The 27,976-nt window shown below is 36.8% G+C and overlaps 2 long non-coding RNA genes across 2 annotated transcripts; both read right to left on the bottom strand.

Moving 5' to 3' along the window:
* Positions 1–1,599: 1,599 nt before the first annotated feature.
* LOC113047647 (uncharacterized) lies at positions 1,600–3,496 on the bottom strand. Its single transcript, XR_003276331.1, has 3 exons — positions 2,835–3,496; positions 2,430–2,639; positions 1,600–1,912 (listed from the first exon to the last, which is right to left on the bottom strand). It is a non-coding gene; the product is annotated as an uncharacterized LOC113047647 (long non-coding RNA).
* Positions 3,497–17,164: 13,668 nt separating this feature from the next.
* LOC113047086 (uncharacterized) lies at positions 17,165–25,584 on the bottom strand. The gene is made up of 3 exons (XR_003276200.1): positions 25,527–25,584; positions 24,274–24,406; positions 17,165–19,893 (listed from the first exon to the last, which is right to left on the bottom strand). It is a non-coding gene; the product is annotated as an uncharacterized LOC113047086 (long non-coding RNA).
* Positions 25,585–27,976: the final 2,392 nt, after the last annotated feature.

The following is a 27,976-nucleotide window of genomic DNA, read 5'->3' as shown; positions in this document are numbered from 1 at the left end:
TCTAATCAGTATTAGTAGTTACAGCATTACAAATGTTGAAATTGCTTGTAATAATACAAAACTATTGATGAATAGCAATCTAGAATGCTAATGATAATCTAGACTAAATTATAACAAATATTCTTTTAATTAACGTTTAAAAATCAGCAATTATTAATTAAAATAATATATTTAAAATAATAATAAATGAATTAAATCTTATTCTATTCTTGCTGCTCATTCTTAGCTTGAAGATTGTAATTATGCAAGCAAATGCTTGAAAAATTAAATAAAATGTAGTTTAAATCCCAGTTTTAATTATGCTGTGAATTGTTAAGAATTTAACTGCTTGATCACATTTTAAGATACAGATAAAAATACACTTACATTATAAGTGTCATACACTGACACTTATAATTGTATGTTCAAATGTTTTATTGTTAATTCTCAGTACAGACTCAAAGTACCTTAAGTTTTGTGCCAATTATATAGATTTTGAAATTTCAAAATGTTTTCATGTTTCAATAAGCAGTGCTGTTCATTGTTCAGATTTTGTACTAAATAAAAAAATGTCTTAATGATTTAATGTGCATATACAAAAACTGCATAAATCAGACATAATGTTGGTCTCTAAAAAACATCAAATACTCTTACTTTTAACATGGCACACAGCAACGTGCAGTTTAGCCAAATAAAGGCTGTGCAATCCATAATGCACTGTATTGTGATACATTGAATACATATAGTTACCTACAAAGGGTTAAGTAAGCACTTTTGCTGTTGATATTGCAAAGTCACACTCATTTTAACACACCTGCTCTAATTTTCATTGATATGCAGCATGAACTACAGATAAGACAAATAAATATGAGTAATTACAGATAGGTAACCAGCTAACAAACTTTTCTTTGGATTGAGGACCATCAAATATTTTGCTGTATTTCTGCTCTCAACAATATGTAGAGATTAGCTGCACTGAATGGATCTGTAGGAGCATCCCATCCATTTTCCTCCATTAACAGACAGCACAGATCAAAAACTGTTTCCATTGGGGGTGCACTCTTCCTGACAAAAGGCTGCTTCGTCCATGTCAATTAATTTGAGTCTATCTTCAACATTGTGCAATCCTGGAAGAAGAACATCAATATCGGACGTCCTGATGCTACTTCATTTCCAGATCGTGATCTGATTTTTTGGGAATTTCATGTATTTACAACCAAGAAATAAAAAATACAAAACAATTTACAGAGAAATAAAGCATACTTTAGGCATATTGCACAATAGTGTGTTGTATCCGTAATTATAAAGCTATTTAGAAGATATAGTTTAGCAAGTGCTGCTATATCAATACTTGTCTAAAATCTTTTTTTTTTTCATGTTAGAAATGTCATAGGTTAGTTATAGTAGGTCTACAAAATGGCATATTTTTCTCGAAACACAACGACTTTATTCTTTATATTTAATGAGTTTATTCTCAAGATTGTATTTACACTTTTTTTCCTCAAAATTTTATGAGTTTAATCTCAACACAATGACTTTATTCTTGATATTTATTTAATTTATTGTCAAGATTGTATTTCGACTTTTTTCTCAAGAGTCAAATTTATTAAATTTAGTAAACATAAATGTGCATTACCATAAGCACAAATAACTAATAGTGTCAAATAATTATAACTATTTTACAAAAGATTATATATATTACTACCAAATAAACTACAAAACTATGACTACAACAAAACTGATTCTCTGAATTGATGACTGTTTGTACACTAACTACTCGTTTATTAACATGCTTTATAATCATTTTCATTGGCAACTCTATGATTAGGTCATCAATGTTGCTACTATAATGTTGAGAAGGCACAACAAAGATCTCATCATCTGAGGTAAGACAGTTGTTGTCAATTTCTGTCACTCCCACATCATCAACTTCCTGTTTGACAGATAAAAAAAAAAGAAACATGAAACATTAAAAACCTTGTATTTCACTGTGTGCGCATGCTAGTGTGTGTGTGTATGTGCATTCTAGTGAGTGAGTGTTGGTCTGTGTGTGCGCGCTAGTGAGTTTGTGTGTACAGCTGAGATTTTTACACCATTGTAGGGAGGACAAAATTGTAAAGTGAGGACATTTTGGTCCTCACTGTCTGAGACCCATTTAAAGGCCTGTTTGAGGATCAAGGCTTGGTTTTAGGATCAGTTTATAATTGGGTAAAGTGGAGGTTTTAAGGGTTTGGGTGAGGCACTTAATTCTGATGGTTAGAGATTCTGATAGCTAGAGATTGAATTGTGTCTATGAATGTCCTCGCAAACATAGCTTTACAGAGTTGCGTTTGTATGTGTGTGTGTGTGTGTGTGTGTGTACTAAATATCACATATTTACACCGAGAGAAGACAGACATTCAAGATAGATAGATCTACCGTGTAATGTGGAGTATATAATCATTAAGTACCTTAATGGTAGTATAGTTTGACGACTGTAATTTTCCATTGCCACTTCCCAGAATGGTGGCACGCATGTGACTGATGTGCACATTGTGTCCCTCATGGAGTTCAGAAAGTGCTTCATCCCTCCACAGGGACACGTCAAGAAGCCTTTCGGCTCACTTCAGCTTGAGGTCCAAGACTGGGATGTCAGACATGGTCATCCTTACTTTCTGCAACTGCAAAATTACAGACTAGTTGTTACTAATGTGTTACAGGTTGGTACAATAACAAGTATAGAGTTTCTCAATGTAAATTACAATAATCATATTGAAACAATTAGTATTTAGGTGAAAATATGTGTAATTGCAATGAAAGCATGAGATCAGGTTTTGAAAATGACTAGTGATTTTAATGTGTGATAGACAACTCACTTTTTCAGCCTTTCGTTGGAAACAGCTCCTCCTCCTCACCAGTGGCAGAAGAGGATGGTGGATGGATCCATTCTCTCTGCCTCCTCAGAAAGGTTTAGTGGACCTGATCTAAACTTTAAAGTGGATCTTCCAACATGAAGATAAATCATCCCATGTCTGTCGGACAAAGTGCAGTTTTTTTAAATGTACGATGCCCCCTACTCAAATTCAAGATAAGAGCCATTCTTCTTGTGATAAATGGTCCTAGTATCATCTGTGAGGGCAAGGACTGTTGATGTGTGCTGTGCTGCTATTGCAATTTTAAAGCCTTGGCGGACAAATGAGCCAGCTTTATGGATGAGGCATGTCTGAACACATTTTAGTGCCAACTTTTGAGGTGCGGTGTATGGATGCGCCATTCTGAGGGTAAAAAAAGAAGAAGTTGTTGTAGTTGCAGTGTACATGTTTTGCTACAATGTTTAGCTTCTACAGAGCTTGGGAATTGCACATCTGAAAGTGCTATGTTTGTAAGTTAGCTCTGATTTGGACTCTTATCCCACTAATGTCAGTGAGATTTCTAGTACTCCGTACAAATTACACTTTTCTGCTTTTGCTTTGGTACATGCACCTCTGGAGGATTTTTCTTTAAGATCATTATTGACCCAATTTAGTGGCTAAGTGAGAAAGCATGGAAACAGGTTTATGGACACCTCACCACTCTGTATGTCATTATATATATATATATATATATATATATATATATATATATATATATATATATATATATATATATATATATATATGAAGAGTTCAGATGCAAAAGCCGCTAAACGCCACCTCCGTCAAAAATGAGATAATGACATTGAGTGAAAGCTATCTGCATATAGTACACGTTCAACAAATATATTTGCTTCAAATACTCTAAATCTCACCCTCAGCCCATTCAGAAATATCAGTTTGTTGGCAAAAGCCTCTAGACGCCACTTCTCTTTGGCAGCAAAAGCCGCTACATCCCGAGAACCAATCAGAAGGCGCGAATCAATACAGGCGGTTTCAATATAGCGGCGCGCTGAGGAGACGGCTTTTTTTAGACGTCTGAGGAGATTGTTTTTGTTTTATTCAGATTCAGATTTTTTTACGTTTTTAAGATGGACTACGATGAAATGGATGAGCCTATCCTAATGACATCAAATGGCAGAAGAAAACGTCGTTTACCTCAAAACTCTTCCCGTTACAAGGCAAAAGTAAATCGATAGAGTGGAAATGGCTTGGTCGCAAGTGTAGCATGCACTCATAACACTTCTTGGTGCGGTGCTGTTACTTTGAAGGAATCTGATTTATTTTACATCAAACAACAGCTCTATTCCACCAACGACAAAGTCGAACAAGATGCCATTCTTCTGTCTCATATGGATGCTATGCCATGTAAACGGAGGAGACAACAAGTGGAGGCTGAAGAGAAAAGAAGGCAAAGAGATGTATCGATAAAGTATGCCGTTTTGAAAGAAGATAAAACAAAAGTTCCCATCTGCCACGCTTCATTCCTGAGCATTTTCTGTAAGTACAATGAATTTCTCATCACAAGTTTATATTTTTTTCCATATTTTTGCATTAGTGGCTTAGTATTTGTTTTATTGTTAGTGTTTTATTTATTTTTCTAATTTTTGTTTTACCTCATCAAAGCCGTGTTTATCCAATTATCTTCCTCTAGTACGTGCTCAGTAACGTTACACAGGCTATTTTTCAGCAGTTATTATCTGGTAATGCATCTCTCTGCAGTATTAAATGCCATGTATCTTATTTAAATTATTATCATTGATGGTCATAGGCTACCTAAATTTGTTAAAAACGATATCAGAATCAGAAAGAGCTTTATTGCCAAGTATGTTTGCACATACATGGAATTTGTTCTAGTGGCAAAAGCTTCCAGTAAACAGAGACAACAACACACAGATAATGAAAAATAAAAATAAGTAAATAAAAATACAAACACATATAAAATACATATGTGTATATATATATAAAAAATAGAACAAACATTGTATGTGCAGGTGAGTTATAGATGGATTAAGTTATAGGGATGGACTAAGTTGGGTGGTATCAAAGAAATATAAGTGAAATTACAAATAGTATTGTTGCACAATGGGGAGAGCATTTAATATGGGCAGACCTTTTCTAAAAAAATAAACTGTATAACTGTTGTCAATTCATGTTTTTAAATTTTGTGTAATATGGGTAATATGCCTGCATGATTGGTTTCATGTTTATTTTCATTTTAGGTGTCAAGAAAGACAGAGTTCAGAGTATTGCAAAGTACTGGCTTGAGAACGGCAAAGCACGTCCCGAACATCGTGGTGGTCCCAGGGAAATTGAAGCACAAACTGCAAAGAAGGACATAGTTCGAAAGCACATACAGTCTTTTAATTGTAGAGCAAGCCACTATGCCCGCCGTGGTGCACCTGGGAGAAAGTTCCTGCCGAGTGACTTGAGTGTGGCAAAAATGCATCAGATGTTTCTTGAGCAGAATCATCAACAAGTTTCCTACTCACTATACTGGAGCATCTTTGTGTATGATTTCAACCTGGCTTTTGGTCATCCTGCCAAAGATGTGTGCTCTTCGTGTGTCAAATTCCGCATTGCAATCAATGATCCTGATCTGACTGCAGAAGAGAAGCGGAACAAGATTCTTCTTTACACACTTCACCGTCGCCGAGCTCGTCAGTTTTATGACACACTAAATGACTTGGGTGATACATTCACTGTCTGCTTTGACATAATGGAGAACCTGGTCCTTCCTAGGTCTGCCATCTGTAAAACGTATTACTCAAGGCAGGTATACTTTTATGTATTCGGTGTGGTCCGTCACCGTGGCAGAGGAGAACCCCAGAGTCGGCATGAGATAAATCTGTACACCTGGCTGGAATATGAGAACTCAAAGGATAGTAACATTGTCGCGTCAGCTCTACATCACTACTTCACCTCAGTGGCAGGAGTTGATCTGCGACAGTGTCAGAGCCTCCGACTGTTCTCTGACTCTTGCTACGGCCAGAATAAAAACATTAATGTTCTGTCTATGTTGTTTGCCATGCGTTCTCAGCTGTACCCCCAGCTCAACATCACTTACTTCTTTCCTATACGAGGGCACAGTTTCCTTCCAGCTGACAGAGTGTTTGGAAGGATTGAGCAAGATATCCGGAAGCATACAACTATTCTGTTGCCAGAAGAGTATAACAACATTTTGCTGAAGCATGGCACTGTCTATCAATATGGAAAGGACTGGCAGTGCTATGACTTCAAAGAGGCAGCAGCCAGGTTCACAACAACTCAGAGATCATTCAAAATAAGTGAAGCAAGAGTGCTGCAAATCTCTGGAGATAAGCTGGGGCTAAAGCCTGCTTTTGCTGGTGAATTTTGCCAGCACTCTGTGCTGAAGCGGGGAAAGAAGTGGTTTCAGTTCAAGCCGGCTCTTCTTCCGGATGTGAACTGCGTCAATGAAGCAAAGAGGACTGATGTCTTGAAGCTGCTGGGTGAGTTGGGAGCACCAAAAGCTGTACAAGAGTTCTATGAAAACATCCTGGCAAGTGATGGTGGCAAGGACATTGAACAAGACCTTGAGGATGAATGAATGACAGCATCTAAAAGTTTCTGAGAGATGTCCTCTTATTGCACAGTACTGTTTGTGTTTTATTTGCTTGTGTAAGCTTTTTTCTAATTCACAAACAGGTCAAGTCCTATTTTTATTGTTATCTTAATGTCGCTTTACATTTAATGATCTAATTTATTCTACTTGCATCTGATATGCAGTTTATATTGGAACATTATATTGGAATTGTTTAGGGCTTTTACATTTTTAATTACATTTAGAATACCTGTTTATTTGCACTGATTTTTTTTATACTTGAATTTTATATTAAATTATTACTTTACACTGCTTAAGTCTTATAAGCTTCTTATACAAAATGCACAGATATTGATGTTTAATACTTGATTATACTGAATCGAATATGCTTTGTTTACATCAATGTTTGCAATGTTTACATAGTTCAACTTATAAATCCCAAATATCAGAAATGACGTTATTGTTAAAATTGTATTGATGTCAATGTAATGTTAATGACTTAATGCACTTACTTGGATACATGTATTTTTAATTTAATGTTTGTGCAACATTTGTTTTTTGAATTGTTAAAATAAATGTACTGCCATTTTTTGCCAATGTGGTTATACTGTGTGAATCTTTCTATTACATGTGTATATATAGATTTTTTTTTTGGGGGGGGGGGGGGGGGTTGTCGTTATTCAGACAGGGCAGAAAGGTGACTGCAGAGAAATCAGGTGGAATTTGCAAATAATCGAAGATCACATTCAACCCCCCTGTAAAGAATTTTGTCTACTGTTTAGTTTTGAAATGATTATGCTCTAATCTTTTTCAGTGTTTCTAGTTACATTTTTAGTGATTTTTAGTGATTGTTTAAATATTTACTATGTCTTGTTCCAAATAGGTGGATTTAGAGGTTTTTGCGAAAAAAGCACAAGTGGATTTAGCTGGTTTTGACGCAAAAGAAAATCTAATTTGTTAAAAATCACTGAATTGACTGAAGTGACATTTAAAAAAAAAAGTTATTTTATTCACTGACTAATAACCTTATCAGTACCTTTAAAATGAAACTAATGAACGTGAACACAGGAGCCTAATAAAAAATGCTCATTTAAAGAAAATAAGTCTGATGGATTTAGAGGTTTTTGCATCTGAACTCTGCATATATATATATATATATATATATATATATATATATATATATATATATATATTAGGGCTGTCAAATGATTAAAATAATAAAACTAATTTTTTTTTTTAATTTTAATCAAATTAATCAGAATTTTCAGTGGATTAATCAGGATTAATCACTATTTGCAATTACACCTGAATCCTAACCATTTATTTTTTCTGAAATGCATACCAAAAGATAAATAACAGGACACAGATACATAATTTTCATGTATTGATTCATCAATATGTGGGTTTTTTTTCTGAATTTCAAAAGTTTAACATCTACTTAATCAAATTTACCTGAGCACTATATCAAACCATGCCATTTAACTACAGATAGTGTAAGAGTTTTAGGTGAACCAGTGGTTAAATATAGCCACATATCTATGAAATTAAGCATAGAGAAACTCGAAAGAATGAACTCAGAAACACAAACGTGCCCTCTGCACTCTGGGCACTCTTGTTTTTGGGAGGTGTTCATTTGCTCTGGCACAATACTTTATAGTCGTTATTTTCAAGTTCTGAACGCTTCAAGTGCCAGTAAAAATGCATATGCTTTTCCAAACAGCTGTAATTTTCGCTGCATTGCATGTAGGCGTTCTGCGCATGCGCAGTGTGAAACACAGGACGCTATAACAGGAAGAAGCTCCAGCGTATCAACTACGTTACCAAAGTCGTCTCTGTTTATCGAGCTTGGCATGAATGTATTTGAGAATAACTAGGGTAAAACCTTAAGCATCTTTGGTGTTTCAGTCGCGGCGCTCGCCGCTGTTTTTTATTATCTTGAGAATTCAGAGATCGACGAGACTTTCCTGACCTGAATAATTTGTCACACTGCGCATGCGTGAAATGCGTTAAAAAATTTGACGTACTTAACGACAAACAACTAATTAACATCGTTAACGCGCTATTTTTGACAGCCCTAAACATATATATATTTGTAAAATGTGTCATTATTAAACGCGTTTGTGTTTAAACTGTTTTGTCCTGCATGTGTCGCTCAAAACAACATGCATCTAATTGTTAAATAAAACATTTAGATGTTACAGTAAAAATGTATAAATTAACTTACATCGCTTGTAAAAACGGCAAAAAACTCAACGATTTACATTGATGCAAACTGGAAAAATAAAAATAATAAATTCAATAAAATCCTCCCATTTCAATGAACATTTCATATGTGCTGTCACACACCTTCAAAGCAAACACACCACATGACGTGGTATCCATCTGAAGTGGGTGAGTTGGATTTTGGCACACCCAGTGCAAAACTGGAACTCCTTTTTTTAATCATCATTGCTCAACAATCAGATTTTTCCCCATTTTTCTATCATACACATCTTTTCCAAAAACAATACACACAGGCTCTCCAAGTGGGTCAAGCTGAATGTTTTTTTTTTTTTTTTTTGGATTTGTATATAGCCTAGGTAATAAGATTCACACATCACAATAATGGAATATTAGTGAAAAAAAAAATATATATATATATATATATATATATATATATATATATATATATATATATATATATATATATATATATATTTAAGGGTTAAGAGAAAGCTCAAAAAAAAAAAACTATTCTCAATCATAAACTTAAAACTAAAAACCAATGGTGATGCTCATTTATAATGTCCGCTATGACCTCATAGTTTGCTGGGTCCACCTGAAAATAAAAAGGAACCAAAAATGTATCATCTACATATTGCTAAACAAAGCATCAAAGGCCTTTTGCACTGAAAACAAATTAATTTTACACATGGCCCAAACAAAGTGAATAAAATGTAAAAGTATTAATACAAGAGACCTTGAGTCCCTGCTATTTTCCAGGGGTGGGAGGGGTGAGGGTATAAAATACTTTTTCGGTCCAATTTTCACATCATAGTTGAGAGTCATTAATTCTGGCCTGTTTTAGGCTTGCCCTTTATTTTTATATTTTAGACATCCATTTCATCAATTAGTGATGAATATGTTTCAGCTCTAGTGGAAACAACATGGGAGCACGCTCTGCGGAAGTTGTCAGCGAACATGCTTTGTAGATGGGGAACAGGAATTCCAGAAGGGAAGGGAACCGAATCGACTGCTACACTGGGTTGAGTGAGCAGAGGCGGGAGGCATTTCTAACTATTTAATATTATTGTAACAATTTAGTAACCCCCTTTTTTTTTTTTTTTTTTACAATTTAGCCTGTTTGGGGCAGTACCCAATGAAGCACACTTGGCAGGATGCAGGTTCAGAACCACTTGAAGCCTTCGACCTGGGAGCGCCTCTCTGAATCTAGACTCTGTGGAGTACGAGAAGTGATACCCCCAGATTGAGGAGCTGGAACATGATAGGTTGGGACTGCTCTGCCCAGCAGCCCCTGTTGACCGCCTCAACCTCTTCAGAGGAAGAGAGGTAAACACGTGCTCTTATTTAAATTTTATATCCCATGAGCTCCTGTATATCTACCTTCTCAAAGTGAGATAAATGTCATTATATTCCTCAGAATTAAATGCCATCAAACAATCAGATGAGTAATCACGGTAGATCTAACTTCTTATAGTCAGATAAATGCTTCATTTAATTCTTCATAATTAAATGGATCCAAACAGTCAAATGAGTTAAAGGTCTGGTGATGTACAATTCAAATGAAAAATAAAAATTATGTAATAGCCTACATATTAATTGCCTCGACAGTGCATGAGCCGCATAGTCACACAATATAAACTAAAATAATCTCCTCGGAGATAAATAGCTGCAGAGTTCACAGTCAAAGTGGGAAGAAACCGGTCTTTTTTTTTTTTTTGATGGGCTTTAGCTCAAAACTGCCTGCTTTAGCCCAAAACTTCTGAGGTTTAATATAATGGAGCTTATCAGTGGACAAACAACACTAAATAAGACTCACAAAACAAATAGCGACTGACACACACACAGCTTCGCTGAATGACAAAAAGCTGACGCTCGTTCCACCTCACATACCTTTATATCTTCCTGGACGCTACGTCAACCGCCTATGACGTCACACCCATTAATGAGACTGATTTCACATATTATTCAGAGCTGGTCACGCTGAAGGGCATTCCCTTAGCAATTTTGGGTGCAGCTCGAGTTTCCTGAAGGGGAGATATGCACATTTTGTTCTTAAAATACTTTCAGCAAAACTCTGCACTGTCTATTGGCAGTTTAGAACGCGATGAGCGATCCAGTCATATATAGATCAGTGCTGCTAACGCATTTTTATTTCTTCTTCGCTGCTTTAAACAGGGGTTGCTTGTGGCAACACAGCACAACTTCCTGTGTTTGCAATGCATTCTGAGCAGCGAAGAAGAACCGTGCAGCGGTCAGGCAAAGCTAGGGGTCATAACTAGGTCTTGTTTAAGAATTGGTATTGGATTGGTATATGGGTTCATGCCCTCGCCGATGCCAAAATTTGTTGTGGTATCGGTGATATTTCCGATACTAGTATCGGAATCGGAACAACTCTATTATGTGGTGATGTGTATTTCTTTGTAACTTTGACTTTTGCTGCCTATCTTGACCAGGACTCCCTGGTAGAAAAGATAGCGTATCTCAAGGGGACCTACCCGGTTAAAAAACAAAAAGTGAGTCACGTGACATTCAGCCAAGTATGGTGACCCATACTCAGAATTTGTGCTCTGTTTTTAACCCATCCGAAGTGCACACACACAGAGCAGTGAACACACACCCGGAGCAGTGGGCAGCCATTTATGCTGCAGCGCCCGGGGAGCAGTTGGGGGTTCGATGCCTTGCTCAAGGACACCTAAGTTGTGGTATTGAAGGTGGAGAGAGAACTGTACATTCACTCCCCCTGCCTACAATTCCTGCCGGCCTGAGACTCGAACTCACAACCCTTCGATTGGGAGTCTGACTCTAACCATTAGGCCACAACTTCCCCACATGCATAAATCCCAGCATGGAAAACCAACCACAGGTAAGCCATTGAAAATTATTTTTAGTTAAGTACATTGGAGCAAGATAGTTATTTTAAATATGTTTGTACAACTTAACTAAAATCCTTTTCCAGTTAAATACAGCTGAGACACTGGAGAGGGCACGGCAGCTACTTGCCCTGATTTCATCAGTAATTCTTCCGCAAGAACAGCGACAGGGCAGCCAGTGTGAAATGGCTAATTCCTCCAGGCCCACAGAAAGTCAGACTGAGCGCAGCTCCGTCCAGTATGAAATGGCCAGGTAGAGGTCTGACAGACACAGACCTGCCATCAACATTTTGTTGGTTGTAGAACCAATTAGTTAATTTGACACCCTAGATTTAGAACTCTAATTGTTGTTATTAGAACACTAAATCTATGGTTTTTAACTAATTTATTGGTTCTAGTACCATTGAGAAACCAGTCCAGATTACATAATTTTCTAGGCAACGGTTACACTGACGACCATTATACAAAGCCTACACAAATAAATTCAACATTCAGTCCAAATAGCCTTATGCCGAAAATTATACTAACCACCCTCAGGAGTGGCTGCCTAATATGTCTTTCGTACGGGGGTTCTGGGACAGGAAGAGAGTCCGGAGGGGTCGTGGCCTGTGAACGCGGACTCAGTGCCCCCATCAGCCAAACATCAGGCAGGCCGCTTACACTTCGAGTCAGTGGAGGTAGGCTTAGATGGCCGCAGCTGCAGTCAATTTTCCCAGGTGCTTAGCAGGCGGTGGGTTATTCTGCCGTGGAGGGGTTTGTTGTGGGTCTTTCCTTGCCCTGGTCAAAATGTCGTCGCATGGCAGGTGTGTTAGGCAAACACGCAGGGGGTGCCTGGCGTGGGGCCGCCTACCTAGGAAGGGATAACTTGAAGGCCTCATCCTCCTCCTTTTCATCATCACACCATTGTTGCATCAATGCGATGGCGGGGCTGAAGAGAGCCTGGCAGGGCTCCACTGACGCGCCCATGATGTGCCGATTCTCAGTGTCAAGAAGGCCAGACAGGTTAAGCCAGAGCACATGCTCTCCCGCCACATAAAGCCCCATAGAGCGCCCAAAGGCTTGGACTGCCTGCTGAGCGTAATGGAGGATGAGGTTGTTCACAGTGAGGATCTTCTTCCACAAGGATAGAGAAGTTTCTTTTTCCAGCTGTTGCCCTAATTCGTCCAAAATCTCCGCCTGGTAAGCGGGGAGAAGAGAAGAAACGTTCAGGGCCCTGACAGCCTAGGCCGAGGACTTGTTATATGGCCTGGTGAACTGAGACAGAAAAATGGTCCATCTCGTTGAGCAAGACCGGCTTAGGGGGAGCGATCAGCCCATCCTGAGCGGGGTTAAGGTGCCTGGCGATGGAAGGCTCGATAACAGGGGGGTCACCCATACCATGAGCTGCCATATCCTTAACGTCAAGGCCCGTGGGCTAGGAACTTCCCAAGGGCCACAACCCTTTGTAGTACATTTACCCAGTAGTTGCATTCTGTCTGAAACTGTTCTCGTAGTTCGTTGTCAATCTGCCTTTTCTCTGCAGTTCGAGATGCCCACACAAACATACAGCTGTGATGTGACTCAAAACTCTCATGCTCGACCACACGCTGTTGTGCGTGCTTCCAGTCATTAAAGACAAAAGAGGAAAACTGGGAATCTTTCTTCTCTGAAAACAAGAGACACACAAAATAAAATGCACATCCCTTCGATTGAGAATAAAGCATCCATCCCCGTGACACAGATACACCATTTGCAAGCTTGCGTGTGTGGCTTTTAGAAAAACTCATTTTCTGGTGTTTGTACTGTTTTTCTGATGCAGAAAAATCTGCATTTCTGTTTTGGAATATTAAAGGTCCTTTCTCAAACTAGTATTCCCTGGCTGTTTCTTTAATGCAGCCCCAGCAACCTGGATCTGTGCTTGTGTAATCCGTTTGATTTGAGGGTGAAGTTGGTACTTGTTCACTTGCCGTGTCATTCTCCAAACTTTCCTCAATGCAGTCATTTAAGATGTCAGAGCTGTGGTTCATCATCTGATGTCAGGCTGGGGGCTGTGTAAGATAAAAAAAAAAAGGAAACATGATTTAAAAAAAAATATAAAAAATTTATTAAAAATATTTTAACTACTCAAAGTTTAAACAATTAATGTTATGAAGTTCTACTTTATCTTATAACAAGGCTGCTGCTTCAGGCTCATCTATTGGGGATTCATCAAACTTATCTGAATATTTCCAACACACTCTATAAATCAGTGATATGCTGTTGCTCAAGCTAACTGGTGTGTATTGATAAATTGTTTGATACTTAATTTACAGATCGTGAATTTTGCTCGTATCAATGCTAAACGTTACATCTGAGCTACCGATAGCTGGAAGTGAACATTTTGATATACCATTTTCTTTGGACTGTCCTACTCAAACAAGTGTGATGCAAAGGATCAGCAGTGAAGTCAACACACCTGCCACCACAATTGAAATCTCACAACAGGAACTAAATGAGGATTTACCCATTCAACGTCCTGATCATCAGGTAAGATGTGATGTCGGATGTCCTCCAGTGGTGTAGTCTACGTATACGCCGTATAATGTTGACCACTAGGAAGGGTCAAGGATTTCAGTATACACAAAAAGAGTGAGGGTATGTAACAACTTCGTTTTGTGACAGAACTTTCACACTTTCATTTATAAATTCATCCCGTCTGTGTTAGCGATGCGACGCAGATCGAATTGCGGAATCCACTCACAAATGAAACTAACTGTATAAAGCAGAACGTCACTGAATTTGGATATTTTTATTTATTAATCAAAAGTAGGGCTGTACAATTAATCAAATCTTGATACGTGACAGACTAGTGTCTTTGAATTACAGCTCAAAGAGACTGCACTTTTTATACGCATCTCTGGGAATAAGCGCCGTAATACACACACACATACATACAGTATTGTTCAAAATGATAGCAGTACAATGTGACTAACCAGAATAATCAAGGTTTTTCGTATATTTTTTTATTGCTACGTGGCAAACAAGTTACCAGTAGGTTCAGTAGATTCTCAGAAAACAAACAAGACCCAGCATTCATGATATGCACGCTCTTAAGGCTGTGCAATTGGGCAATTAGTTGAATTAGTTGAAAGGGGTGTGTTCAAAAAAATAGCAGTGTGGCATTCAATCACTGAGGTCATCAATTTTGTGAAGAAACGGGTGTGAATCAGGTGGCCCCTATTTAAGGATGAAGCCAACACTTGTTGAACATGCATTTGAAAGCTGAGGAAAATGGGTCGTTCAAGACATTGTTCAGAAGAACAGCGTACTTTGATTAAAAAGTTGATTAGAGAGGGGAAAACCTATAAAGAGGTGCAAAAATGATAGGCTGTTCAGCTAAAATGATCTCCAATGCCTTAAAATGGAGAGCAAAACCAGAGAGACATGGAAGAAAACGGAAGACAACCATCAAAATGCATAGAAGAATAACCAGAATGGCAAAGGCTCAGCCAATGATCACCTCCAGGATGATCAAAGACAGTCTGGAGTTACCTGTAAGTACTGTGACAGTTAGAAGACGTCTGTGTGAAGCTAATCTATTTTCAAGAATCCCCCGCAAAGTCCCTCTGTTAAAAAAAAGGCATGTGCAGAAGAGGTTACAATTTGCCAAAGAACACATCAACTGGCCTAAAGAGAAATGGAGGAACATTTTGTGGACTGATGAGAGTAAAATTGTTCTTTTTGGGTCCAAGGGCCACAGGCAGTTTGTGAGACGACCCCCAAACTCTGAATTCAAGCCACAGTACACAGTGAAGACAGTGAAGCATGGAGGTGCAAGCATCATGATATGGGCATGTTTCTCCTACTATGGTGTTGGGCCTATTTATCGCATACCAGGGATCATGGATCAGTTTGCATATGTTAAAATACTTGAAGAGGTCATGTTGCCCTATGCTGAAGAGGACATGCCCTTGAAATGGTTGTTTCAACAAGACAATGACCCAAAACTAACTAGTAAACGGGCAAAGTCTTGGTTCCAAACCAACAAAATTAATGTTATGGAGTGGCCAGCCCAATCTCCAGACCTTAATCCAATTGAGAACTTGTGGGGTGATATCAAAAATGCTGTTTCTGAAGCAAAACCAAGAAATGTGAATGAATTGTGGAATGTTGTTAAAGAATCATGGAGTGGAATAACAGCTGAGAGGTGCCACAAGTTGGTTGACTCCATGCCACACAGATGTCAAGCAGTTTTAAAAAACTGTGGTCATACAACTAAATATTAGTTTAGTGATTCACAGGATTGCTAAATCCCAGAAAAAAAAAATGTTTGTACAAAATAGTTGAGTTTGTACAGTCAAAGGTAGACACTGCTATTTTTTTGAACACACCCCTTTCAACTAATTGCCCAATTGCACAGCCTTAAGAGCGTGCATATCATGAATGCTGGGTCTTGTTTGTTTTCTGACAATCTACTGAACCTACTGGTAACTTGTTTGCCACGTAGCAATAAAAAATATACTAAAAACCTTGATTATTCTGGTTAGTCACATTGTACTGCTATTATTTTGAACAATACTGTACCACTAAGTTTAAACGATATAACTTGGAGAAAACAAAATAAAATACTTTTTAAAATACTTTGTCAATGATGAGCCAAATCAGACAATTGTATTTACACTGCAATAAATACCGGCCTATTTCCACTAAAATAGCTAAAATATGTTCATCAGCAAAACTGCATACATTTAACTTTATCTGAATATTATTTGGCCAGAGTAAAAGAATGAGATCAACATCTGAGAACAACTTTAAAACATTTATTTTATGGATATTTTCATATATTTGTTATGAAACAAAGATACTGGATAATTTCTAGCAATACAAATTTATGTGCGGCACAAATGGCATTATCGTTCCCATTTCATATTTCCTTAATATCTCGGTGTTAAACATTGTGTCACGTACATGTAAATGATATGCAGATGAGGCTATGCATCATAAAACAAGGCGTTGTAAGCTCTATATATGGTTATTTCGGGAAGGGGATAAGGTAGAGATGCACGTATACACAGTCTTCCCCTGACTGTGTTTTATAAAGGGATTTTTGCGCTGGATCTGACGCATGGATTTATAAATTTGAAAACTTTTGTGCATACGCAAAATCTAGCTTTTGTGTCTACGTACACTTTTAGGATGAAATCTACGAAGAGTTTTATAAATGAGATCCCTGGTCCACGCAAGTGATTCTGGGATTTGGTAGGGTGTGAAGTGTCCATAAGATGTGCACTTAAATTTCATGGGAAATGAAGGGCACACTTGAAGTCACTTGAAATTCATCAGTTTTCTTTTCGCCATTGTGACGCATTTGCACTTCAAATGCGCACTCCAGAGTCAATGCACTTAACTTTGGGACACTGCTCGAGAGACCATTTTGAAGGCTTAGGAAACCTTTCCAGGTGTTTTGAGCTGATTGGCATGGAACCATATTGTAATTTGTTGAGATAGTAAATTGGTGGGTTTTGGATAAATGTGAGCCAAAATCATCACAATTAAAATAACCAAAGACTTTAACTACTTCAGTCTGTATGCACTGAATTTATTAAATGCTCAAGTTTCACAATTTAAGTTGAATTAAATGAACTTTTTCACAACATTCTAATTTATTGAGATGAACCTGTATATTTGTAAAATGTGTAATTTGCAGTGTTGGGTAAGTTACTTTAATGAGTGAGTCATTGAGTCACTCAATTAACTAATTAATTATCTCTGCGAGCTTGGAGATTGCACAATACTTCTGCTGTGATCTTTGTTTGGAAGTTGGAACTATTTTAGTTGGTATAACAAAACAGCTGAATGGATGCTTAAAAAAAATGTCATCAATTTAAAATTTAACGCATTACTTCGTAAACCAGGTGAAGTAATTAGAATACAGTAAGTCACTGTGTAACAAATTATACCCATCTCTGGTCATTTGTGATGTATACCTAAAACATATAAAAGACTATATACAGTCCAGTTTTGTGATGAACAGCAGTGTAAATTATATACATTATTAGAATGTTTGCGGGAGTAGACAAAAAAATCACAGTAAGGGTCAGATTTTCAGCGAGAACATGATCAAGTAACAAGCCCCGTGCTATCAGGCAGCAGTGCAGTCAGTCAGTGAGAGCCGTAACAGATGACATCTTTAAATAAATACACAGAACTCCACTATTCAGAAAAACACACAATGAAAAGATATTACAAACAGACCCTGAGCTTCCTACACATCATAACATTATTACATGATTCCTGTCTGTGAAACTCCTTCCACACTGATGACATAAAACAGTTGATCAAGATTGTGTTGAAAATATGCTGTGTAATTTTCTCATGGGAAAGTTATGTTGTGATTTTCGAGTAAAACTTTTTCCACTCTGTTGGCAGGTGAAGAGCTTCTCTCCATTGTGAACTCTCATGTGGGCTTCAGACCTTCCTTGTAGATCGAAAAGACCCAGTATTTCGGTACCAAGTTGGTACTAAAAGATTCTAATGTTAATGTACCAGGTTTTCTTAAGTACTGGTGGTATCAAGTTTCCTCTCCATTGTTACCAAGTGGGCTACTTTAACACTGTTGCCGCGGGTTGAAAAATGACCCCAATAATGTGATATTTCTGAAAGAACAGGCCATGAGTTCATGGACGGCCTCCATGGCCGTGACAGGGCAGGCAGAGAAATCACAGAAGGGTACAACTGACAGCTCTGGAGGTTCTACAGCAGTATCATAAGAAAACAGGGAGAGTTCAATAATGGGTGCCACCACCGTACAAGAAGCTGAAGCTGGCATCGCTACCTCAGAAGGTACAAGCAGCATGAGCTGCCATCTCTGGAGAAACTGCAGCGGGCGCAATCTCCTCTGAGGACAAGACAGCGTGAGCCATTACCTTGGAAGTTTCTGCAGCATTACCTGCCACCTCTGGAAACATCGTAGTAGGTGCTGCTGTCTCACGAGTCTCAGTGGTGTAGCCCATACACTCCATAAAGCAATTCCCATTGTGGGAAGCACTACAGACAGGAGAAATAGTTCAGGAACAGGAGAGCTAGAGTAAGTGGGTTTTCGGGATACCAGTCTGGGTGATCTAGGTGCAGCTGACAGGAAGTGACCTGACTATGAACAAACAGCTGAGACGTGACGAGACTCTGGACGAACATCTATCTTACAATGAGTGAACAATGTATTTTTACGACATTCAGTAATATTTCTGAACTTGATCATTCATGTTTGTTCATTGTGCATTCAATAATTTTAACTGATTGAACTTGATTTACGTATTAGTACATTTTGAAATGAACCATAAGAAGAATAAATGCCATCTTACTATTATTTACTTATAGGTCATGGTATCTAACAGAAGAAATCTTATTGTAAAGTGTTTTTAATACTTCACATTCCATCTATTTGATATACACTTAATATATGTAATCATATGTAAATCATTTGTTTTTGCATTTAGCTTTGGTACCAAAATTGGTACAGAGAACCAAGGATTTTCAGTGGTATTTTTTACTAAATACTGAAATCTTGGTACAGTGGCAACACTACGGAGTTCATGTATAAAGTTTTTCTCTAGTGTGAATTGTCATATGTTTGTTAAGGTTTCCTTTTCGGTTAAAACTTCTTCCACACTGATGGCACACGTAACACTTTTCTTCAGTGTGAGTTCTCATGTGTCTACTAAGGAATCCTTTATGAATGATCCTTCCACACAGTTGGCAGTTCTCTCTAGTGTGAACTTTCATGTGGTCTTTAAGGTTTACTTTTCTATTGAATAGAAGTCCGCAATGTTTGCAGATGCAAGGCTTCTCTCCAGTGTGAACTCTCATATGCCTGTAAAAGTTTACATATTGATCGTAACCCTTTCCACACAGTTTGCAAGTGTAAGCCTTGTCTAGTGTGTGTACTCTCATGTGTCTGTTAAGGTTTCCTTTATGTGTGAAACTGAATCCACACTGTTGGCAGGTGAAGGGCTTCTCTCCAGTGTGAATACTCATGTGCCTGTTAAGGTCTTCTTTTCTATTGAAACTCTTTCCACACTGTTTGCAGGTGTAAGGCTTCTCTCCAGAGTGAATTTGTATGTGCCTGTTAAGGTTTACTTTTTGAGTAAATCTTTTTCCACACTGTTGGCATGTGAAAGACTTCTTTCTAGTATGAATTCTCCTGTGGACTTTAAGACTTTTAGGGGTTCCGTGTTCATTGAAACTCTTTTCAGAGTGAACATAACTCGTAGTTCCTGTTTTATGAGCCGCTTTCTGTGAGAAAGTCTCTTTAATCTGTGGCTTACGGTTTTAAAATCATGATGAGTCTCATATTGTTCTTTCTCTTCCTTTACATTTGGTACTATGCGCTCCTCTTTCAGCGCCATGAGGTCTATGGTGAAAAAAGACAATGGAAAGTTAGCCCAGTTTAATATCACAAAGAAACCAACATTAACAAAGGAAGTTCTTCAGTCATGGGGATTGCGAGAGGATGATGTTAAAATGTTATTTCATCCCAACTCTTTTCACATGGAAGAAAGTTCTCCTGGGTTAAAAAAAAATGAGGTTAGCACATGCGATGGTTAAAAGGTGAGCGTGCATGTAAAAAGGGGGTGTTGTAGAGGAGCAGTGTTGCAAATGTGAGAGATGAGGCAATGAAAGAAATAAAGTGCATTTATTATTTATTATAGTAGCAGTGGATATGAAGCCTATTCTTATTTTGATGAAAAAACATTGAATAGTTGGGCTATTTGTGCTGTTTGCCAGTAGGGCTGGGTATTGTTTAAAATCTTTTGATCTGGTGCCAATTTCGATACCGGTTCCTAACGATACTTTTTTCGATACCATATGTTTTAAAATCCATTTCAACATCAACACAAATACATTAAACACAAAACTTTTATTTTTCACCTTAATTAAAACAAATTCTGGTAACACTTTACACTCAAGATAACATTATTAATACAACTGGTTGTGCTTTTTTGATAGGGGTGCGCCATTCAAGGGCAGACTGGGACCAAAAAGTGGCCCTGGACTTTCTGGCCCAGAGCAGCCCACCACATCATAACGCAAACGCCCCTGTTTTGATGTAATTTATTAATTTAATATTTAAGTAAATAGTTTGGGGATTTTAACCAATAGGGCAATTCTAGTGAGCAATATGCTCATCAAGACACAAACATTCTCCTAGAACTCACACTTTGATAAACTCAAACGATAGCATTATGTGCTTTTCAGATGAACTTGAAGTCTTTATTCATTTGAGATGTTCAATAATAGATCATCTTTGGCTCGGTAATACAAGTTCATGATCCGATTAGTGAACCGATGATTCTTTTGAGTAAATCTTTTAAAATAATCATTTATTTTGTTTAACAAAACCAGTGTTTCACAAACTGGATAGATCTGAGGTGCAGGGCTCGCAAAATCGCTAGCCTGATGTCCCAGGGCTATTGTGTTTTCAAAAAACAAACAAAAAAACAAAAAAAACGGCCTCTTGGCTTTTTCTAAGTGAAATCTGGCACCGAAAGATAAAAAACAATTCGATACTCATAGTATAGAAGTTTTTCGTTCGATACAATAAAGGCATGGAAGTTCAGTACCCAGCCCTATTTGCCACAAGAAAACCAAACATGAAAACCTGCAAATGCAAATATTGAGGAATGTAACATCACAAAGGCCTCCATGAAAGATTTGGTTCAGAGATGGGAATTAGGTTTATTCCACAAGAGACAAAGACACTAAAAAAAGATCAAACTGAAGAGGAAGTTCTAACAGTGACAAAATATGACTCAAGATGAGAAACGCAAAGTCCTTCTGAAGCTCTGTGAAAAGTTTGATCACACGTTGGCAGCAAATAGTATATGACTGTGAAATATGCCAAAAGTACAGGAGGAAAAAGCCTAAGCCTGCTGTGGGGTTGCCCATGATTTCACAATACAAGACATTGGCAGTTGATCTCATGAGTTAGAACCAGGTGTTTGGTAACTTTACATCATCGACCACTTCACACGTTTCAGCCATGTTGAATGTTCATGGCTACAGTCCATAAAAATTAGTGTTTGGACAGAACCCTTACCTTCCTTCTGTATTAGTTGATCAATTGCCTGCTCTAGAAGGTACCACTGTGAGTGCTAAAGTAGGAGAACACATTTCTGCTTTAGATGCTTCTAGAAAAGCATTTACAGAAGCAGAGTCTCCTGAGTGAATAAGAAGGGCACTATGTAGGCAGCTTAGACCCACAGATGACATGTATGTGGTGGATGACAAGATATATTACAAAAGGGCAGACTGTCCTGAGTTGAAGGGACCAGGGTTGTTATTGATCAAGATGGAGCTGTTGTATTTGTAAGACATGGAGGGACTCTTGTTAGAGTATATCAAAGCAGACCGTTGCGGTCTTTCAGTCGTACAATGCATGGCAATGATAACAGAATCTATGACAGAAAAAAAAAACATGTACAGACAAATCTAAATTAAACCCTGCAGTTCATGAAGGTACATTGATGAGTAAAGACACCAAACAATCGGTCTGTGCAAGAAACTGAACATTACTTATATAATTTATTTCAAACATGATGCCTGTTGCTGTGAAGCGCGTTCACAAGAGTTCTAACAGCTCGGACATTGCCAGAATCAGAGATGATAATAATAATTAAAAAAAAGACGAATGTCAAGGAAAAGTTCATTAATTGCAGTAATTCGACTCAAATTGTGAAACTCGTGAAATAAATAAATTCAATGCACACAGACTGAAGTAGTTGATTTTGGCTCACATTTAACATAAACCCACCAATTCATTATCTTAACTAATTAGAATACTTCATAAAACCAATAAAAAAATTGTGAATTGTTGGCCTTCTGGAAAGTATGTTAATTTACTGTGCATGTACTCAATACTTGGTCGGGGCTCCTTTTGCTTTAATTACTGCCTCAATTCGGCGTGGCATAGAGGTGATCAGTTTGTGGCACTGCTGAGGTGGTCTGGAAGCCCAGGTTTCTTCGACAGTGGCCTTCAGCTCATCTGCATTTTTTGTGGTTTCTTGTTTCTTATTTTCCTCTTGACAGTAGCCCATAGATTCTCTCTGGGGTTCAAGTCTGGAGAGTTTGCTGGCCAGTCAAGCACACGAACACCATGGTCATTTAACCAAATTTTGGTGCTTTTGGCAGTGTGGGCAGGTGCCAAATCCTGTTGGAAAATGAAATCAGCATCTTTAGAAAGCTGGTCAGCAGAAGGAAGCATGAAGTGCTCCAAAATTTCTTGGTAAACGGGTGCAGTGACTTTGGTTTTCGAAAAACTAAATGGACAAACACCAGCAGATGACATTGAACCCCAAATCATCACAGACTAGAAACTTAACACTGGACTTCAAGCAACTTGGGCTATGACCTTCTCCACCCTTCCTCCAGAGTCTAGGACCTTGGTTTCCAAATGAAATACAAAACTTACTCTCATCTGAAAAAAAAAAAAAACTTTGGACCAATGGCAACAGTCCATTTATTCTTCTCCTTAATCCAGGTAAGACGCCCCAGACATTGTCTTTGGTTCAGGAGTGGCATAACAAGAGGAATACGACAACTGCATCCAAATTCCTTGACATGTCAGTGTGTGGTGGCTCTTGATGCCTTGACCCCAGCCTCAGTCCATTCCTTGTGAAGTTCTCTAAAATTCTTGAATCTAGTTTGCATGACAATCCTCATTATGATGCAGTTCTTCTGGTTGGTTGAGCAACTTTTTCGTTCCACTCAACATGCTTGGATCCAGCACTCTGTGAACAGCTAGCTTATTGTGAGACCATTTTGAAGGCTCAGGAAACCTTTGCAGGTGTTTTGAGTCGATTAGCTGATTGGCATGTCAACATATTCGAATTTGTTGAGATGTTGTGAATTGTTGAGTTTTTGTTAAATGTGAGCCAAAATCATCACAATTAAAAGAACCAAAGACTTCGACTACTTGAGTCCGTGTGCATTGAATTTATTTAATGCACGAGTTTTACAATTTGAGTTGAATTGCTGCAGTTAATTTACTGCAACTTTTTCCTCGACATTCTAACTTAGAGAAACACCTGTAAATATGGTAATCTCAAAGAAACTCTGAATGGTATCGTTCCCAAAGCGTGACGCGTAGCCAGAAGTTTCTGAAGAGCTATATACTCTTGAGCTGCAGAAAGATTGGTCAGCCTGTGCTTCTGACTCTCTTATGCTCTTATTAGCTGTAATTTGTCAAAATCAGTGGCAAGTCCATTCTACGGACATCAGTGCTGCTTTCTTTCAGGGCCTGCAGTTGTCCAGATAAATCTATGCCCAGGCACCCTCTTGAAGCAGGACAAGAAAATGCTATAGAAAATAAAAACGTGTGTTTATGGCCTTACAGATGCATCATTGTATTGGTGCAACAAAGTGTAAGAAATCATGCTGAGTTCAGGTGGTTAAATGTCTAAAGTAGATCCAGCAGTATTATATTTCAATACTGAAACTTCAATATGCTTCCTCAGATTCGTTAACACAAACACTTCGAGCACAAGTTTGAGCTTCTGTTATATTTAACTTGTGTAAGATGGTAGAAAACAAACATATAACAAGTACTTCTCAAATTGAAATTAAATTTCTTTAGAAACGTAATCAAGTACTTCAGTCAACAACACAAATGTCCCAAAAGTAATAAGTACAGTAATTTAGTTAGATTTCTCAAGTATTTTACACACCTGGACATGCTTCAAAAACATCATGGTTTCCTGTACAGCTTGACATTTTATTAAGAATGAAAACCAACCTGTTTGTTCCTCAGTATCTTCATGTTTGACTCTCAATGTTTCTTCAATCTTCACGTCTTCAATCTCCTCTTTAATAAACGCCATCTTCATAACAGTGTGTGGATCTCGGGAGTTTTTCTGTGATTGGACAGTCTGTCATGTTTAAGATGAGAATAAATCTGACTCAGAGTGATAATTAATGGCATTAAATGACAAGCCTACAGTTTCACAGTCTGAGCGGTTTTAACTGAATTGAACTTGCACTGACTGATCTTAAAATCATATATATATATTTTTTTATGTTTGTGAAAGTATCTGAAAAAGTAATAATTGAACTATTACCTAATCCTGGTTTAAACTAAGCCCCGTCTATGAAACCAGACCATAATTATATAAAAATCACTAAAAACTGATTACATATAAAAAATTTATACAAGAACACAAATTACTGACATTTATAGTTAAGCCCTATTTGGACTGAATTTTTTTTTATTTCACAGACGCTAAATAACAATAATAAAAATAACAATAATAAAATCAAAAGCCAGATCAGGTAAACTGCTAAGGCTGGCTATGGTAGCAGCGTCAGGTAAGATTACTCCGCACTCAATTACATAATGTTTTAATTACAGATGTACTTTTATGAAATTAAACATTGGTTTACTACACATAAAATAAAATTAAATATATTTTAAACTAATATTTTTTTTCTAAGACACTTTTATAAAAACTACTTATATGATTGAACTATAGCCTGATCCTGGTTTAACCAAAGTATTTGAAAACTGGCCATAATTAGATAAAAACTTTAAAAACTGGTACAACAAATTAATACAAGAACACAAATTACAGACATATTTAGACATACACTTATATTGTTAATCATTTATATTGTAATAGTTTGTTGATCACATTTAATCGATTGCACTCCCCTCAAAACGTGTCATGTGGATTTGTAAAAGTTATCATTATTAAACGCGTTTGTGTTTTGTCCAGCATGTGTCGCTGAATCGAGCGATTCAAAACAGAGAATCGTTTTGTGAATCAAATGATTCAATTGACTCGGAATCGTGTTCATGATTCGCAATTCTGTTCGTCGTGTTTGAACGCGCTTTACTAGCTCAAAACAACGTGCACAGACTCTAGAAAACGCGTTGTAATGTTACAGTCAATATTAATGAGTAAACCTTATATCGCTTGTAAAAACAACAACTATAAACAGGCTCAACGGTTTGCATAGATGTGAACATTATAAATGTTTAAAAACACACACCTTTCTTCAGCCGAATCACAACAGATGCAGGAGCACGATGCTGCATTATGACGTCACAACGCCGTGCCAAAATAAAAGTCATGTCAACACAATAAACATCTCAAGCAGTTTATTCAAGATTTATTCAGTATCTAGTTATTTAAATACATTTTGGATAGAACCATTGCTAACATTTTAATCAATTATTAGTGTAACAATTTAGAACCATTTATTTTCCCCAAAACAACAAATTAACCATGGTTTTACAAAAAAAAAAAAGTTTCTATATTTAAACCATGATAACCACAAATTAAATATTTGTAGTAAAATTGTAGTTATGCAACTGTTAATCAATACCCCAAATAAATACATAAAATAATACAAAATATAAAACATTTTTTTACTCCTCTTTTAATATAATTAAAGCATGGTTTATTTTTTATATGGGAAGACAAGTTATTATTATTTTTTGGATGTATTTTCAAGTGCCATAGCCAAAATCTTGTAGGCCTCATTATTTGCATTGTTGTACAATGAACTATGTTTGTCATTGAAAATTAACTTTTATTAGGGCCACGGAGATTACTCAAACTCAAATACAAGCAAATATTCAACAGTCAATATACATGTTGCAATGTTATTAATTGTAAAAATGTATTGTGCAATGGTAAATTATTTTGTAATTGCAGTTGTTTTAAAACAACATTAGCATGATCAATACCTGCAGATTTAATCAATACATCAACCTCGTAGATTTTTTAATGTATAAATTTCTCAGTGATCTTTTCTCCAGTCCAGCATGAAGAGAAAAGGTTTGAAATGACTTTATTTAAAAAGTAAATCAGAGGTGTTTCAGTGGAACAGCATCAAATTATCTGACACAGTGTTACACAAACATGAATATAATTTGGTGCACATATGTTGTCGGCAATAAGAAATGCACTGTGTAAGTAAAAGCGCACGTTTGCATACCGACATGGTTAACAGCTGTTAATTCACAATTATCATTTTAGATCAACAAACTGTACTGTATGAGATTTCTATTCAAATTGAAATAATAAATCTTTATGATCTTTAGATACATGAAAGTGTAAATCTAGGCTACCTGCTAATGTTTTCAAAGCAATATACAAAACTGTGACATTTCATTCACTGACGATTATTTACACTTATTTACCGGCAACCCGCCAAAATAAAAGCTTGTTAATTTTAAGTTTGAAATGAAAATTTGAAATAATTCAAATTATAAATAATAATTAAGGTTCAAATAAAAATAATTAAAATATTAGCATTTTATTTTTAAGTTTATTATAAAATAATTGTATTTGTATTTAATACCCCCCTTTTTATATATATTTTTTATTATGACACTTCATTGCTTAGTTTATTATTATTATCACTATTATTAATTTATTTTTGATAAGTTATATTTGATAGGTCACACCATAGCTGCGTCCGAAATCGCGTACTATGTGAGTAGGTACTACATTTAAATTAGAACGTACTTCACGACCGTTAAAAAAGTACATTCTATATAGTATGAATATGGGTAGTATGAATGGAGTCCGGATGTACTACATGCGCCATATTAGAAATGTCACGTGACATACGCTGTCACCAGAGCATGTCACGTGACATACGCTATCATAACAGCGAAAATTTAAAGAGCCCATTGCACTGACTGCACCAACTGCGAGCGATGTTTTTAGTTCTGCTTTCTGCCTTCATCTGCGTTTTTACGTCGTTCGAGCTCACAATCAAGAGGAGGCGTCGGTCAGCTACTCACAGATCGAGAGCTTTTACGGAATTTCTCAAATAACGTAAGTATCATAGTTTATTTAGCTAATAAATTTTACCTCAGAAAAACACACAAACCTGTGAATGATGATATGCTGATTTTTGGCAAGTAAAAAGTAATTTATTTGCTTGTGCTATTACCATCCATGAATAAACATGAATGAATCAATAGAGATAACGTTACATAATTAACTTATGTGTGTATCTCTATTGATTCATTCATTGATGGAAATAGCACACGCAGTGTGCCTGTATACATGTATGTGTGTATGTGTGTGTGTGTGTGTATATATATATATATATATATATATATATATATATATATATATATAAAATGTACAGCTTATGAAATTACCATCAATGAACGAATCAATAAAGATACTTCTTTTTTTTATGGCAATTGCTCTTTTTCACTACCATTAGTGAAATAACTGAACATAAATATACAAGCTTGATCAACTTAATTATAAATTTTTGCCAAAACTTGATTTTAATTTTTTGTACTTTAATTTCTCCTATAATTCTAGGAGAAAATTTCAATTGACCCTTAGAGGCTTTTACATCTGATGTCTTCATTATATTTATAATATATATAAACATATTTTCAAATACACCATGCATAAGAAATGGATTGTACACATAAATACTATATTTATAAATAAGCCAACAAAGTT

Source organism: Carassius auratus, chromosome 28, assembly GCF_003368295.1.
Source record: "Carassius auratus strain Wakin chromosome 28, ASM336829v1, whole genome shotgun sequence".
Classification (NCBI taxonomy): domain Eukaryota; kingdom Metazoa; phylum Chordata; class Actinopteri; order Cypriniformes; family Cyprinidae; genus Carassius; species Carassius auratus.
The sequence above is the reverse complement of the archived record's forward strand: the minus strand, read 5'-3'. Positions and strand labels throughout refer to the sequence as shown.